The sequence below is a fragment of the Haemorhous mexicanus genome, chromosome 1 (assembly GCF_027477595.1).
Source record: "Haemorhous mexicanus isolate bHaeMex1 chromosome 1, bHaeMex1.pri, whole genome shotgun sequence".
NCBI classification, from domain to species: Eukaryota; Metazoa; Chordata; class Aves; order Passeriformes; family Fringillidae; genus Haemorhous; species Haemorhous mexicanus.
In genome coordinates this window covers 67508444-67526039 of record NC_082341.1, presented here as the reverse complement: position 1 = coordinate 67526039, position 17596 = coordinate 67508444, and the positions used below count along the sequence as shown (strand labels likewise).

The 17596-nt window shown below is 44.2% G+C and overlaps 1 long non-coding RNA gene across 4 annotated transcripts in view; it reads left to right on the top strand.

The window, feature by feature from the left end:
• The window catches only part of LOC132330303 (uncharacterized), a 65681-nt gene continuing 48085 nt past the window's right edge, over positions 1–17596 (top strand). For 2 of the 4 annotated variants that reach the window (XR_009487280.1, XR_009487282.1), the window contains exons 1-2: positions 1–472; positions 8004–8112. This is a non-coding gene — a long non-coding RNA (uncharacterized LOC132330303). Of the gene's footprint in view, positions 473–8003; positions 9599–17596 lie in introns of all 4 variants that reach the window. The other 2 variants (XR_009487279.1, XR_009487281.1) reach the window with 2 other exon arrangements.

Sequence of the window (17596 nt, the reverse complement as noted above, 5' to 3'; positions counted from 1 at the left end):
CCAGCACGTATGCAGAAAGCACAGGGGAAAAGTAGGTGATACAGTGCTGATGCTGAGAGCCCAGGGCTTGCTTGTGCCCTTGGTTTTAGCTTGGTGTTGTGCCATTGACTTGGGTGGAAGAAGCTCTCACAGCCATGTATGTCAGCAGTCTGTGCTTCTTTCCTCATGCCTGCTGGTGCACTCACATAAAAAGCATGATTCCAGATGCCACTGCTCTTCTCACTAAATGCTGTAGTCATTGTGGAGTAAGAGAACCTGGTTCAGACTACCCAGGCTAGAAGGAAAGGTGGTGGTGTCAGCTAAGTGGGCTCAGTGCTGGGAAACTGGGCAGTATTGCTTCATGAGGAAACCAGGAGCCAAACAGAGGAGAATGACAACTGAGGAATAACCAAATAGCAGACCTAGCTGGTTAAAGGAAGGGACTCGCAGTTCACACAGCAATGGGAGGAACAGAGGCTGCCACATTAAAAGGGTGAGCCTTCCCAGTTTCACGTATTTTGCTCTTTTACCCTTTTCTTTGTCTTTCTTTCCTCTCCATTTAGATGTAAATTTCTGAACTCAAAATCTAATGTGTTTTAGGACACACAAAGGGGAAAGAACTCTTGCTCTGTGACCAGAAAATAGAAAAAATACACTCATAACACGTAAAAAGTTATAAGCTTTGTAATCTGCTAGCCAGCTTGGTGTGACAGCTGAAGCAAACTGATGCTCTTCCAGAAAAAAGGCTTTGCTGGGACCCCAGTGACTGGATCAAACTACTGTCTGCTGACAGTGTCTGGTTCAATCCCACTAGCTGTAGCTAGGATGTAGAACATGCCTGCAGCACATGCTGAAGATGCTTTGAAGTGTCTTTTTTGCTTTTATTTTTGCTTTTTTAAAAAAAAATCGAGCTGTAAAATATGCAGTTCAGGAAGGTCAAGTATCACATGTGAATTTTGCTGACTGCACAGCACAAGGAGGGTCTGGGCTGAATGAAGCTGGGCCTCTGGTTCTTTGCAGATATCTAGTAACAACCTTGAGCAGAGCATCTTTGCTTTCCACAACAGTTCTTGTAATTCAGCAAATGCATATTTCCCTCAAAGACAAATCTACACACCCTGGCAATCACTATTTTTATGTAAAGCTCTATTTCATTTATTATTGCATAAGAGTTAGCCTGTGCACATTTTCAGGGAGCTTGTCCAAGGCAGAATAGCTACTCTAAAGACAGCACCATGGGATAATGACTTCCAGACTGTCCAAATCTACATTCCTTCAAGCTTCTACATCAGTGCAGTAATAAAAACTCTGAGCCACCTGGGCTGCATCTGTACAGTGTGGGAGGTAGAAAGTGCTGCACTCTGCAGCCCTGCTCCCTGGCTATCCAGATGAGGCCTTCTGTTGAACTTCCCTCCTGCCACATGCCTGAGTGTCCTTCCAGAGGAGCCCTGACATGCATCCTCATGGGGTGTGTGCACCCAGGCAAAACAGGGCACCATCCATGGAGGTAGCAAAGGCTGGATCATGCTGGAGATGGTTTCCATGAGCGCAGTGAAAGTCAATTAGGAGAGGCCCTGCAAAGGACTGGAAGGGCTCCTTCCAAGGAGAGCTTTGGCGGGTTTGAGACCCACAGCTGGCAGAGGGATTTGCTGGTGCAGCTTTGCATTGCTCTGCTGGAAGCCAGTTCCAGAGGAGATCTTGAGCAGAGTGAAATTGAAGTGTAAAATATTGATCAGATCTGAGCTGCAACAGAGGTGGCTTGCATCTTTGTGGAACAGAAGCTTGTTTCCCAACAACACGAAAGTCAGGGCATGTGAGGACTTTGCTACAGATTAGTGAAAATGTTATCTACAGGGATAATTAAAAATATATATATATAAAAAGAAAGCTAAGCTGCCTCAAAGCTGCTTCTTCCTCATAATTAGTTTTTGTAACTTCCAAGTGAGTCCACAAAATTCATGGCTATGCAGGACTTGCAGAAGCCATTCAAGTAATGGTTCCAGCTCATAGGAGACAGAAGATAACAGATTTTTCAATCTACAACAGGAGCCTTGCATTTCAGTGTTGGGACTTTGAATACATACAGTCAGCAGCACATGGATATCTCATTTACTATTTGGTATTTTTTTCTAAATATATATAAGAAAATATTAAATAATGCCAGAAATACATATGGAAACATGTAGGAGAGCATAGATTTAAGTGGGTTCTGAACTGACTCAGTAGTGCAGTGGTCTGGGCATCTTTAACTGATGAGTTTGAGGATTGCTGTTGCAAATCTGAAGTTAGCCATGCAAACCTGTGGGATATGCTTGGACTCTTAAAACTCACTTAAAGTGTCTTTTTGCAATGGAGAAATAAGCTGTCTGTTCTGTGTAATTGGTTTCACTGAGTGTACCTTCTCTTTCAATAAGCCTTGATGTTTAGATTTGAATTTAGGTCACTGAGAGAAGTGTGGCTGGCAAGAAAAGGTGAAGTCAAGGATTCAAAAATATAATGAGAACTACAGGAAGAAAGAAGGAGGGCAAGGGAGAAAGCAGCCTAAAGGAATGGAAAGAGGAAAGAGCAAACAATCTCCAGGAAGCTGGATCATAACTTTTTCCAAAGTATTCTGCTTTTCCAATGTAGAAGATCACCTGTGCAAGTAGGCAGTTAGGTCAGGAGCAGCAGCTCAGAATGGCCTTGTTACCTCTGGATATTAATTCCTTAAAGGAGGATGTCCTGCAAAGGCTGGGTGAAGCAGGGAGGAGCATTCTGTCTTCTGGAGTCCCTGTGTTTATTTTATTATATCATGTCCATGCATGTGGATGACATGCTGAATGGCCTTCCATGGGTTGCTCCATTTCTATCAGATGCCATGATGGAAGGAAGATGGATGCATTGGACTCCTGTATGAGACCCTGGTGATTGATAACCACTCTTGTGATAACTCACATTTCACTTGTAGGTTGCTATTTCTTTGGTTAAGTCCCTACCCAAAGCAGGGTGAATTGAAAGCTTGAGTAAATCCAGTATATTTCCAGTGTGCTGCTGAGGATCTGGAACTGGAATTAGACATTAATGAAAATGACAAAGCTTACACATATCAGCCTTGTCCCCAAACCCAGAACCTGACCTACCCCCAAAACTAGGTGATACTAGCATGCTTGCTCTGCACTAAAGTGTTAATTCCTTTGCCCTCACTTGCCTTTTTTTTTTCCTTTTGTTTTGTTTTGTTTTGTTTTTTGTCCCAAGGACCTCAGGAAAAGCTCTCTTGATGCTACTCCCTGGAACCTGCTGAGATCTGTGTGTCCCCAGTGCCCCAGTGTCAAAACTAACTCATTTCCCTTGTTTCTCAACTGTTGAGAAGAAACAGCAGATAGTAATCAGTCTTTTCCTCTCTCAATAGTCCCCACCCCCACCAAATGTGGGAGACTCCATGTAATCCTATCTTTCCTCTGTTTCTGGTGGAACCTTCCACTGAGGACAAAACTGTTTTATTTGAGAGGTAGGGATACAGAAAGTAGGTATCATCTTTCACTTTTGTTTCTGTTTTGGTAAACCTTGTTTGAAAGTCACTTGAAGCTCACTGGCCCAGAGTGCTTATTTTGGAGAGAATACAATTCCTACAGCTGTAATTGTATGTAATGTGTATTTTTTTAAGTGGATAAGTTATCCACAAATCCCAGATGATGATATGTCTTTCAAAGAAGATGCTGAAGAGGGCCAAAATTCCAAGAGTACTGTACAAAGGAGACAATGTCATCAGAGGGTGAACAAAATGGAAATGTTTGCTAGGGGAAAAGAACCATCTATCCAACCTTGTGTTCACAGGCCTCTTTTTGCTGTTGCTTTGAGCCCTTGTCCAGTACCTGTCCCAGACTTTCCCCTGAGACCTGAATGCTTTTGTTTTGCTCACTCTTGTTGTGGCTACAGTGAGGAAAGGTGAAGTGACCTGTGTGTGGTAGGGCCAGTGCCTCACCTGCAACCTCAGGCCCCCTGCCCTGAGCTTCCCAACACAGGTACCTCCTTGGCCCTTCTGGAATGGTTGAATTTGGGACGCTGGAATGATGGTATAAATAGAAATGGACAAGGAGTTTGGCTCAGACATGTTACTGGGGTGTATGCTTCAGTGCCTTCTCCACAGGGCTGAGCAGCCAGTGAAGGGAACAACTGCTGCTGCCACACTGGGAAAGCAGTGTATAAAACAGAGATCATTAGGTGGGGCTTCTCCTTCTATTTCCCTATTTCCTTTTTTTTTTTTTTTTTTTTTTTTTAAATAAAGAAATAGAAAGTTTTGAGACTTTCCATCTGCCTGGAGACTTTCTAAGCCATCTTTTCTCAGGAGTTACCATTTTTATCCTGGAAATCATGGTTGTTGTTTTAATCCTGCCTTTTGTCCCTCACAGCCTCGTTGCTTTTTTGGGCTCCGCTCCAGCCCTCCCCACCGCCTTCTCCTTACCCCTTTTGGACAAACTGCAGCAGCGTTTGCTTCGGTTAAGAAAAATGGGGCTAGACAGGGTTGGGCAAGGCTCCTGCCTCGTCACAGAAAGGGCCGTGAGGAGGAACTGTGGCCGCAGCTGAGTTTATTTTGGAGGCCGCCCACTGGTGCCCTGCCCTTTGCCCGGGGCGCTGACACAGGCTCCGGCTGTGCCGGGCAGCCCGGCCGCGCTCGGGGGCCGGTCCTCCTGGAGGAAGGAAGGAAGGTCCTGGAAATCCCCAGCGCAAAAGAGCAAACGCTGCATTATTTCATTTCAGCTTGGGACATGGAAGCTATGTGGTTTTGTTTTTTCTTTTTTCCCTGGGGGGGGGGGGGGTGGGGTGGTTTTTCGGTTTTTTATTTTTTCTTTTCCTTCCCCTTTTTTTTTTTAATTCAGAGCAGAAGAGAATCTGCAGATCTGAGTTAAAAAAACAAAACAAAACAAAACAAAAAACAAACTGAACACTTGCATTCCTTTCGTTTTCACATGCATGTCATGATTTGGATAATACTGCCATTCTAAATGAGTGGGTCTGAATGTGCACAAGCTGAGGAAAGGCAGTAACCACTGGGATGGGCCAGCGGGAGGACTGGGTTTCCCAGAACTGTGCCCTCCTCGGGCTTAGCTTTCCCCTTGCCCTGCCGTCCCGTCCCCTGGGCGCTGAGAAGGGACTGATGCAGCCGAGAGCTGACAGTTCTGTGCAGCAGCTGCGAATCATTTCAAACCCATCCTGGGGTGGCAGCGGGGCGGGGGAGCGTGTGCCTTGTTTTTGTTTTGCTTTCCCCGAGCATTGCGCAGGCTGCGGTCGGCTGGCCGAGGCGTCCGGCCCCGGCAGCTTGTGACTCAGGGTGCTGGTGGTGCTCCAGGGCTGGAGGAGGGCTGCCCGCAGCCCAGCGGGGCTGGGGAACCACGAGCCTACGTAGGCGCTGAGCTCAGGGATGGGGATGTTCCTCCTCCCGCCACGGAGGAGCCGGGAAGATCCCTGTCACCGCTGGCACGAGGCACACGTATTTACAAAGGTCTTTGGGACCTTTAAAACAAACTGCCTTTGCTTTTTTCCCTTTGCCTTCTTTTTTTTTTTTTCCCTGCCACACTTAAAAGTCCCCTGGTGCTTCACCCTCCCTCGTAACACTCCCACAGCTCCTCTGCCAGCATCTCCCTTAGAACCGCAGCTGAGCAATTACCAGCGCTGCTCCCAGGGTGCTGGCTCCCAGAGGGATGAGTGAGGGGTCCCCGGGAGATCTCCCCGCTTGCCTGCCAGTTAGGTTTACCAAGGCTGTTACATCGGGGAAATCCCATGTGCCTCCTACAGGAGCAAACCAGCCAGGCGTGCTCTACACTCCGAGTGTGTGTGTATGTGTATATATATGTGTGTATGTACAGAAAGATATCATTTAGTGGCATAAGCCCTCATTAATGGCAATGGGATTTGTGTGATTTACAGCCCCTAGGAAGCTATTTGGTAGCTTACTCCTAATTTGCAAATCTTTGAAGCCAATCGCCGTACCTGGTGATTAAGGGTTTTTTGCAATAATCCGGTGCAGAGAAAAACAGAGGCCTCTCAGTGGTTTGCATGAAAAGGCTGCTGAGCAGGTCCTGTGATTCATGGGCCAAAAATAATGTGTTCTGTTTAAACAACGTTCGCTCTGTGATACAAACTGACAAAAGCCAGTGAAATTTAAAGGGACCCTGTCAAATCGGGTCTAAAAATAACCCCAGCCAGCTGTGTTTTGGTGAGTGGGCGTGTGTGCTCATGTGCTGCGCTCCCTCTGCTTTGCCAGTCTTGTCCTGGGCTGTGGCTTTTTTTCAGAAACAAGCTAATATGACATTTGAGCTTTGCCATCTGGTCTCTCGGTGTATGAAATTGCTCTGTTCTGGGAGAAAGGGTCTGGCTTTGGCGTGGGAAAGAGCACCCTCATCCTTGGCCACAGCGTAGCCCCATCTCCCCAAAGGAGGTGAAAAGTTGCTAGTGTGGGATTTAGTATCCCAAAAGGATGTTGCAGCAAGACTGCAGGGTATCATCCTTTAATTCAGCGGGATGGTGGCAGCACAGGGTCTCATCCGTGCCCAGTCTTGCAGTGTTTAGTAGGAAACCTCAAGGTGGAGTAGGACTCCTCGTTCCTCTCTGGGCTTTGGAGGCATCACTTTTTTTGGGAGTGCTGTGACTCTCACTTCCCTACAGGCACATGGGAGATGGGCTCCTTGTCACGAGATAGCTCCTATTTGTAGGATAAAGCTCACTTTGAAACTGGGGTTCCCCTTCTGCCAAAAATACCCCGTAGCATAAACAGGCATAGCTCTGCCAATTTGCACCTTATCGGACCTCACCTTGCTCTTCCCAGGAAACTAATCTAGGTTTTCTACCTCTGTAAATGTAATCATTCCCTGTGACCTGTTGTCCTCCTGGGCATGTGAAAAGATGCCTAAAAAGAAATATGCACATAACGTCTGTATATGCATGTGATGCAGCTGCTTAGAGGAGCAGAAGCAAGCTTCAGCTGGTTCCCTCATCTAAAGAAGAAATGGGAGATGGAGGGATATGTGTATTTCTCAGTACCATCTACCCCTGTGCTGTATTTCCCCCAGTCTTGTCTTTGAGTCAATAATGGCAATAAATAGCTGCTGGGGAATTCCCTCCTGCTGAAACCTCAAGAAAACACCTTTGCCCCATATCCAGGAGCAGCTGGCCCTGTTTGCTCTTCCCTTTTCCGTACACCCACCAAATTTCTTGCTACCCTTTCTGCCCTCTTGAGGTTTCTATTGCAGAAGTCCCTGCCCTGTTGTTGCTCTGTCACTGGCAGTAGGATGTTGAGCATCTCCTTCTCCCTTGTATAGAGACTGGAAACCCCAAAAGATCTAAGGATCTTCCCTGCTGGGCAGAGGTTGAACATCTGCAGCACCTGGACAACTTTCCCCTTGCTTCCACACCAGGAGCTGAGTGCAGGATTGAGGTTTTATTTAACTATCCCTTCTGAATTTTTTTTCCAGCTGTGACTTTATGTTAATTCAAACTAACATTCCCAAATTGCACTATTCCTGCCCAAAATATTTACACTAATAAAACTCAAATCTCATCAGCATGCTTCAGTGTAACTGGAGCATTTCCATCCCGCTGTTTTTCTTGAGGGTTTGGGTATTAAGTCGGGTACCATGACTGACTGAACTTTGAAGCAAAGGTGGCTTTGGAATTAAGTTTAGCAACTTTATTTTAGCACACTGAAACTGTAAATACTGCTATCAGATTCCTTTTTGGTATTGACGACATTTACTTTTTGATGTTATTTCCAAAACAAAATGTCAGCAAAACTTGACGTCTTGGCAGGACTTTGTACTTCTCTGATTTTGCTCTAAGGCTGTTTTCCAAGGGAAGTTGTGCTCTTCCAATGGTGGTTTTGCTTTGCTGTATACTTACTGCTTCAGTCATCTCCCACATAGGGGTGAAATGTGCATTTTGCTGTAACAGTGTAATAAAACTGATTACAAATGAGGTATTTATACTGATGTTTATATTCTAGTAATTGATTTTTTTGTTTTTTTGTTTTTTTTTTTTTTTTTTTGTTCTAGAGCATTCTTCCTTGACTCTGGGCTTTTAAGTGTAGTACAGGACAGAAGTGTCTAAGGATGAAGAGACCATCTGCTACCAGGAGAAAATGGCAGATATTCAGAATATCAGGTAGCCTCTGGTGTTCTTCCAGGTGTTCACTGAGGGGAAGAAATAAGAAACCCTTCATTTTGATCTCATTTCTGGCACCGAAGTGCCAATGGAGTTCAAAAGAACTTTTCATCTTAAGAAGGAGAAAGGAAACTTTCAAGATGTTCCTCTGAAAATAGTTAAATGGAAGACATCCAGATTGTGGTCTTTCATATGTACTGATCAGATACTAGAAAAGAAAGATGGAGCAGGAAGAAGAAAAATAATTCTAAAGCACTTTTGACTTGGTATCATCAAATTGCACACTGTTCATCAGCATGAATTCATTATCTGCCTGAAAAATCAGAGGTCAGAGCAAGTGTTGCAGAAAGCTTTTACAAAAAGCCAATTCCAAATTTCTACCAGAATGCATCCTGGAATACATTTCTGGAACACATTCTCCTTTTCTGTTTACTGTCTTCAAGTGGATTAAATGGTGAGAGAGTTATAGAATTCAAACCAAAAGAAAAGGGAGGGGTGGCAAAATCACAAGCAAATATCAGAGTAGTCCCAAAAAAGCAGATTCTGAATTCATCATAATCATAAGTGTGGAATTTTTTTCCAAAAACTATGGAGTTAATCATTCAAATACAGTAAGACACTGGCTGATTTGGGTGTTCAATCAAGACTAATCACCACAGCTTGAATTTTGAATATTAAGTGTTTGTGGAGTCTGCTCCCAAATTATGTGCATAATTTTTGTCATGTAGATTAAGTTATTTGATGAATTATGTCAGACGACACATGTCTAAAAGTTAGGAAATGCTGGTGAACAAAATGCACACAGAGGAAGAGAGAGGTAATTTCTTATGAATAGTTTATTCTTTCAGAGTTTGATTCCAAGATATTCAGGTCTTAATTTTTCATCAATAGCAATTGATGGGTGACTGAGTTTTTGCTGGGTAGCATTTATGGGAAAGCTGTCTCCCTTCAAAGTGAAGGATATTGGGAGCTGCTGTCTGCAGCTGTACTGCAGAGCTGCTTCCTCAGAGCTGTGTAGCCACAGACTGTTTGGTGTTTGGTCTGCTTGTGTCCTGAATCTCCTCATGTTGCTGCCTACTGCAGCCTGGGGAGGTAGGCAGAGCTAGTGAAAATTGAAATTGCAGGAATAAAACAAGCAGCCTTTGGTATACAAAGCTGATGGTTACCCAAGTGGAACTAGCTGGCTTGCTGAATCAGAGAGAAGCAATGGCCTGATTAAAGAAACTAAAGTGAGTTGGTAGGTGAGAGACAGTAAAATGCAGGAGTTCATCAGCGTGTGAAACCAAATCAAGCAGCGAATGATGGAGTGAGAGAGAATATGAAAACACTGTGTAAGACATAGAATCACAGTAGTGATTGTATGGTAGTTTATGTTGGACAGGGACCTTAAAGATAACCTAGTTTCACTCCCCTGTCACAGTCAGGGACACCTTCCACGAGACAGACTATGCCAAACCCCATACAACCTCGACTTGAATACTTGGGGGTAAGTGTTGGATGCAACTGGGAATGGGGTATCCACAGCTTCTTTGTTGACTTCAGGAAAAAGATGCAAACAGTACAGTGCTGTCCCAGGCCTGTGTGAGCTGGGTTAAAAGTCATGTTCTTTAAAGCGTGGCTGAGGTGCTCTCACTGCCTTGTTTAAATGGGATGATTTATCAGTGTCTGGCTGACAGCATCCCTGGGATGTCCTGGCCTTGCCTGGGAGGGAGTGAAGCATTTTAGCACCCCTGAGGTTTGTGTGTAGATAGTATTTGTTGCCAGTAGAGGCAGGCAAATTCTGTGCCTGTGCCTTGCTGTGATTCCCTCCTGGCTTTACTGGGCATCTGAGTGGGGCTGTGGTCTCATACCCCCTCAGCTGGGTAGCATCATGCAGGAGAGATATTTTATGTGTGATATCAATGTGTCACATCTGAACCCCATCTCTAGGACATGAGCTTTTTGAAACAGCATGATTCAGATTTTCTAATGCACTTTTATAGGGTTAAGGACAAGAGTAACACATTGATTTGTAGCCTGCTTACAGGATAGACTGCACAGTTGATAGAGAATTTCATGTTTTGGCACTTTTTGTGTTTGTGGAAAAAGTATGAAAAAAGCCCTGACATAACAATCAAATGTATGGGGTAGAAGTGAAAACATATGCAGTATCTTTTCCAAGGCACTGATTTTGAAGCAGTTTTGTCAGCTTAAATTTCACCTTGTTATGGACAAATACAAAAAACACTAGAAGTATCTCTCTAGGGGAAACTTGGGTCCTCTGATTGCCATTGACTTCCTGTGACCTCCGGAACAATGAGTCTTCTGATGCTGTCATCATCTGCATCCCTAGGAATGTGGGAATGTGTCTGTGATTTGCCACAAATTAGGCAATGATAAGGAAAGAAATGCAGAAGATGTTTCTCTCTCTCTCTCTCTCTCTCTCTCTCTCCCTCCCTCCCTCACTTTTTTTTTTTTTTAATTCCAATGTCAACAGCTGGTTTTCATACAGGATTCTGTCCCCTCCCTATTTCAGCCTTTGCAATTGAATCAGCCAGTGACACTTAAGTGTAAATAAAAATAAAATTAACTTGATTACCAAAGTTGAGATATGAGGCAAATGAAAAATATAAGCTGACACAAGCCAAATGTATCATGCTGATTTTTTTTCACTAATAGGGTATTTTCAAGTCTCAGTCTAGGCAAGAACATTAATTATTAGCCGAAATATTTGGGCTGTTAAAGTCACACCATCCTTTTAATGAAGAAATAAGTTTGGATAGCAGTTGGGATAAGCAAACCTGTAATACAAGACAAGGTTGTTTTAAAAGAGCAGTCACTACAGTGAAGCAGTACTATAGATCTCCCTGCTAGTGATAAGGGAAGGAGGCCTCAGCCCCAGCTGCCCCAGACACCTTCTTGAGTAAGACTCACACCTCAGAGCAACTAATTGTGTATGATTTTACAAAAAGTCTCAGAGAGCAAATTGGAAGCTTCGTTCTCAGTCTGCTGAAGCACAGAGAGATGTCTCCTAATTATTTCCACTCATGCTGGAGCAGGGATATTATAACACCTAACAGGAAAACTGGAAAGTTCTGGGGAATCTGTGCCAGCTTCCAAAGAGTATTTTGTTGAGCATATGGTGAAAAAAGTTCCTTAAATAAGGGACAATTGTTTGAAAAGCTTGTCACCACCACAAGTCAGTACAGTCCACAAGTTAGCAAGCTGAAATTCAAAAAAACAACAAAAACCCCCCACCAAAATAAAACCCCCTCAAAACCTCAAAACAACAACAACCAAAACAAAGCAAAAATCAGGCAAAGAAAAACACAAACAAACAAAAGCCCCCCAAAAACAGCAAAACCCCCTCTGCGACTCCCAAACAAACAGTCCCAAGGCTAACAAGAATATGCAGAGCTGCACTAGTATATGTTATCAAAATTCAGAAATGTATGTACTGAAGGAATCCCCAAGTGTGGAAGATTGGTGAGAGATCTGGTCAGGTAACCCCATATTTAACCACTTCTTCATTCTTACATGGGCTTGTATTTCCCCAGGGGAAGAGCAGGAAGGTGGCTGAACTGAAACTTGCTTAGTCACTCCTTTGTCTACAAAACCACCCATCTGGCCCATGTAAAAATTCCAGGTCTGTCACCCCTACTGCCCCTCATGATGGGACAAGATGATTAGAAAGTTGTCTGTGTGGTTATTGGGCATCTTGGTAGAGGGCTCCCTCCGTCTCGGTAATTCCCGTCAGTGGCCCAGTGCCACAGGCAAAGCATGGGTGTTTGGAGAGGCAAAAAAGGTAAAATGCAGAGAAAAGAGAAAGTGAGTTTGTTTCTCTCACAACAAGTGAAAGGATTGATTTGTGTCGTGGGAGAAATTAATGCCCGCCCTGACCACGCAGTATCTTCAGGCTTGCTCTGTTTTCCCTTACATGGGAACCTATCCATGATCTATGGAATTTGTTTCTTGTGGAAGGACAGTTTGGGTAAAATAAGGCACTTTTGTGCATTTACGTGAGGTAAACAAATGCTTCTAAGTGCACAGATATCCATCTTCAGAGATCCTCAAAAGTCTTCTGGACATAGTTCTGAGCAACCCCCTCCGGGTGACCACACTTGAACAGGGGAGTTTGACCAGGTGATCCCCACAGGTCTCTTCTCACCCCAGCCAGGCTGATGTGATCCACCTCCAGAGCTTTCACCTAAAGCTTGCAAACTTCCATGTCTTCATGGGGAAAGGATGGGTGCCAGTTCCCAATAACTTAATATTGGAAAGAGAGAGGGAATACTAAGAATGGCAGAGCCTTTTCAATGCCTCAGGGTAATGAAAAGTGAACTCCCTTTGTTTTAGACCATGCTGTAGTAATTGCATGTATGCTTTCTCTATTGATAAATGTCTCCCTAAATCTGGCTGCCGCTTCTCATAACAGGAATATCAGGGAAAGAGATTAAATATATGTCTAGCAGCTCAACTAAACTAACAAAAAACCCCACCCTTAATGCAGCCTTTTCCAACTTGAAGCTTGGAATACAAAAGGGGAAACATGCCAGAATCCACTTTGTGCCTTTAAAAGCTGTTCTTTCTCTACAACTTCACCCACTCTGGAGCAAACACAGGAAGAACAGGATTCTGACCTTTGTTTTTTTTTTTTTTAAGGCTCTTTTTCAACATCAGGTGATGTTTGTCTAGGGTTTCTCTGACCCTTGCAGTGCAGGCAGTGTTCATTAAGTTAGAGAAACCTGTGATGTCACCCCCACCGCCCCTTAGGTCTGACAATAGCAATGGCTGAGGTAGGCAATTAATGAGTACCTGCTGCTTCTGTGTTTGAAGGACCAGGGGACATTAGAGCATAGGCTTTGCCACAGACAGTGCAGGACAGGCACTTCATTTTGGAGAGAAGTGACATGATAAGCTGAGAACTAGTTGGAGAAAATATATGTAGCATGGGGTGTTGAAACCCCATTAAGCAGAGCCTTCTTGGTTCTCACAGTTCTGCCAGTGAGCATTTTGTGGAAATTTAGAACTACAGCATCTCAAACTCTTCTCTAAATGCATGGTCCATTTCTCCCCTTCCTAAAAGACAAAAAACAAAGGAAATGTTTTCAATCTATCACTTAAGGATAGCAGGGAGTCTGGTGGCCCTTTTTGCTTTCTTGCTGGGGAAGAGCAAGATGTGGCAACTGGGAACAATGTTGTGGAGTGACTAATGGAAAGGGAGGTGCTGTAATTTGGCATCTTCCATGGCACATGACCAGTCATTTTAGAGATGCTTTTTCCATAGGGACGAATTTTAGCATTGCTAGCAGTTTTTTCTTTTCTGGTTGTAATCAGCTTTGTGAACATGACCCAAAACTGTGTTCACAACTGACTTATACATATAAGCATGGTATACAATAGATGTGCAGGCTTCAAAATAAATTCAAAGAATAAATTGTCTTTGTGATTGTTCTTGTTATGAAACAATTTTATGATTCCAGAATTTTACTGAACAGATAATATGTTGTTTCTCAAGCTGAAAAAATAAAAAAAAGAGTCCTGGAAATGAAATGTAGAGTTTTCCACCTGGCAGATCAATAGCTTTCCAACATTTTCCTTTTCTTGTGTTTCCCAAGTGAATGCCCAAGTGAATGTTATTTGGAAGCATAACAAAAATAAGACAGAAAATGACTGTAAGAAAATTCAAAGCAAAGTCTTTCATTTAAGCAACTGTAACACACAAAGAAGCGATGAAATCAGATTTCTTTTTTTTTTTTTCTTTGAGAAAAGAAAGTGAACAATGCTGTATTACTGCACAACACTCTTGATTTGTGGGTGTTGGACTGAGCAGGCCCTTTTCTCATGGCAAGCAAATAGCTGGAGACAGTATCTGTAGGAGCGTACTCCGTGGTGGCATTTCCAAAGCATCTAATGTAGATGTCCACAGCTTTTGCTACGTGCTTGGCACTGGAGACCTTGATGGTGTTTTTACATGGATGGCTGAGTGCATGAAAAGAGATCCCCAGTAATGCTTAAGTACTGCCAAAAAAATAGGATTTACCCGTGGCTGCAGAGATGTCTCCAGGAAAGTCTGAGTTCTGCTCAGAGGGAGGAAGATCTGGCCAAGTTGTTCAAGCAATAATGCAAGAGCATTGTTAGCTTTCAAACTACTAAATCTGCCAGTGAATTTGATCCTTTTGAGGGAGCAGAGTTACCAATGTGGTGGTTTGGGGTTTTTTCCCTTCTTTCTACTACTCTATGACATTGCACTTTTAAACGGGAAACATTCATTTGCCTTCTCCACCTCCATGCTTGTGTGCAGCTGTGCTCTGCTGGTGCTGCTCAGGAAAGCACCAATATCAGCAGAAGAGTCTTGCACAGAAGTGCATCTGCCATAGGCACTGAGCAGGGGCAATGCAGTGACTCCGTGTTTCCAGTGAGTTAAGAAAGCAATGCTCAAAACAGCAGCTTTTAGGGGGCACTTAATGGAACTAAAACAGAAATGGAAACAAACTTAGAAGTGTGACCAAGCCCAATATTGCTGCTCTACGAGATCCTGGAGTGGCCAGAGCAGGGTGGTTTCTTTGCTGAGCTGATGAGTGCTAGGGAGGGAGGTTGCTGAACGCTTGGAGAGTCGATCCTGGAGCAGGGATGTGACTCTGCCCGGCGTCTCCTCAGCCACCAGGTGAGTCCCAGTGGTCTTGTTCACAATGGGTTGTCCTGCCCCACCACCCACGGGGCCTTCAGTAGGGGAGCTTTGGACAGGAACAACAAAGGGTTAGGGTTAGAGTTAGGGTTAGGGTTTGGGTTTGATGAAGGAACACTTCAACACCATTTGTTTCCTGGGAAAAGCAGTTCATTTCCATATGCAAGCAGGGAACAGTGTCTAAGACAAGGCTGCAAAAAAGCTGCCAGCTGCCTGGAAATCCCTGAGATCATCCAGAAGGCTGGATCTGTCCTGGTGCCAGAAGATGAAGTCTGGCCATTACCCTTTCTCTTTGGGAGAAGGGAGTTCCTACCCCATAGTGCCACCCACAGTGCCTTTACATTCATGTCGTGAGCACTGAGACAGGACCCGAGGAAAGCACCTGAGCAGGTGAACAGGCACCAACTCTAGCAGGCAACTGCAGCTCTCCCTGTCCAAATCCAGCAGAGCCACTATGGAAACACGCAGGATCTGGAGAGCATCCTTGGTGAAGGAGCAAAAGGAGCACAGCTTCTAGGACACAGTTTAAGGAAACGTGCTCCTTGGGAATGCCAGGGGTGTGTTTACATCACCTTTCCCGTTACCCGGAGGGCGAAGGAGAGAGCCAAGGGCTCTCACAAGAGCCAAGGGCTGGTGTGGAATGCATCACAAAGTTATGAAAATCTAGGGAGAATGAGGAGGAATTTGGGTGATAATTGTGGAACATCCGGGGGGTGTGGCAGCATCCTCTCCTGCACAGGGACTTCTCACAAGCAGGACTGCTTCATGAAGACCTTACTGGCCCTTCAGGCTCCTTCTGTAAGCTCTTCCCCCGACTGTCTCTGAAGGTACTGTGGTATCTGCTGCTCGACCCTGCAGAGGAGGAGGGCTCAGATTGTCCATCACCGTGCCTGTCCTCAGCCCATGGCCACAGTCAGCAATTATGTTTGGTACTGTACACCCCTCTGTTTGATTTGATTTAATTTGATTTTAAAACCTCTGAGGAGCAACAAGTTTTGCCTGATGACTGCACCCCCAAAGCCACAAAAAAAGATAAAGAGAGTGTCATGGGTGAAAGCTATGGATCTGGATTTCTCAAACGTCTGGCAGGCGATTTTGAGGACTCAAAAGGAAACTGATTTAAGGAGAGATGATTTTCAGCAGGCTGTAGGCTACTTTGGCTATATAAGGGTTATTAGGCAAGATTTGATGCATTCCAAATCACTAAAGCTTGTATTTCCAATCTTGGCTATGTTTTATCCTAACCATCACCCTGAATGCTACCTTTTTATTCAGGACAAGTTGTCTTTTCAGCAGTGTTTAAATGCATTCTTAATGTGAATTATCATGTTTTATGGTAGAGCATCTGAAAAAGAAAGAGGCTTGAAGAAAGCTTTTTGCTGGCAATAAATTACATCCAAGTTTCTGTGATAAGCTGTAATGGCTCTTCAGAGCAGATGTATTTTATCAATTTAAGAACACAGACGAGAAAACATGTACTGTGTTCAGACTTTTAAAATAGTATTTTCATGTTAGTGTGTTCACAGTCAACAATAAATCCAGAGAAGCTATGATTGTCTTCCAGTTAGACATGCTGCAGCTTGTGCTGTGTCTGTTATTTATATATAGGATGACAAAGTCACTGTTCAAGCCACAAGCTGCTCCTCAACACAAAGCTGGGTACTGTTGGAAAGGACGGGCTGTTGGCCCAGGTTTGGTCAAGGGGCAAGACATGCTCCCAGGCAGATAATTCACCCACATGTAGGTTTATGGACCCCCAGGACACAGGAGAAAACACTCTCAGTTATCTGTAATCCTGTTTCCTAGCTCAGGAGCCTTCTCAGCTGCTGTGGTTCTGCCATACATGTGAGATATGTCACAGACACCAACTTCCTCCTTGTCTTCTTCCTCCTCCTCCTCCCAAATGTGTATGTTCCCAGCCCCAGGAAGAGAGGCTGGCATTATCTGCCAGCTTGGGCTGTTCTGGGGTTGCAGCTATGTCCTTCCTGCCAGCAGCACCTGTGCATTTCACCTGACTCAGAGGGGTGGCCCTGAGGATGGTAAGGCTGTAGGGGGTGTGGGAAATCCCATCCAGGCTGTCCAACCCTGGAGTGCTGATCCACTGAGAAATCAACACAGTGCCGCTCTCCCAGGTGTTTCTGTGGCATTTGTCTGAGCTTCTTCAGAGGAAGCAGGTCCACCTTCCCTGGATTTTATACAGTGGGTGTGGAACATGGTCCATTCCCCTGCCTTGTCATCTTCCTCCTTTTTACAGTTCCAGCCTGTAAGTGAGGTGGTTTTGCTCCCCCCTCAGCTATACAGGTTGATGAACACCATCAATCAACTTTTTCCTTTTAAATTTTCTTTTCCTGAGAAGAAGGTATTTTGAAGAGAAGTCTGCTCAGTTTTGCACAGATTTGTATCTGATTTTCAAGTGGGCTGTGAATATATTCAACAGAATTTTCATTATTTATTCTCATCAAAAGACACAGGCAAACAAGGGAATATTTTGCTAAACACAGGGTTGATTTCCACACCTCTGTAGAGGATTGGGCACCCACAAATTTCAGCAAATCTCTAGGACCTTACAGATACAGATATGCAACTTCTGTGAATGGAAAATTTTCCAGTCCTACTGGCAGACAAGTTTGTTAGAATTAGAGAATTAAGAGAACAGAAAAGCAGCTACTTTGAATTTCATTGTTTTCTAGCATGGCTTTTCTAAGGAAGCAAGTCTTACGCAATCACTTTAGCTGCCTGGCTTGGATCTCTCAGTGTTTGAATCCTTCGGTCATTTTTAGGCACATTTTTCAGAGGGGGAAATGTCTGAGATGTCAG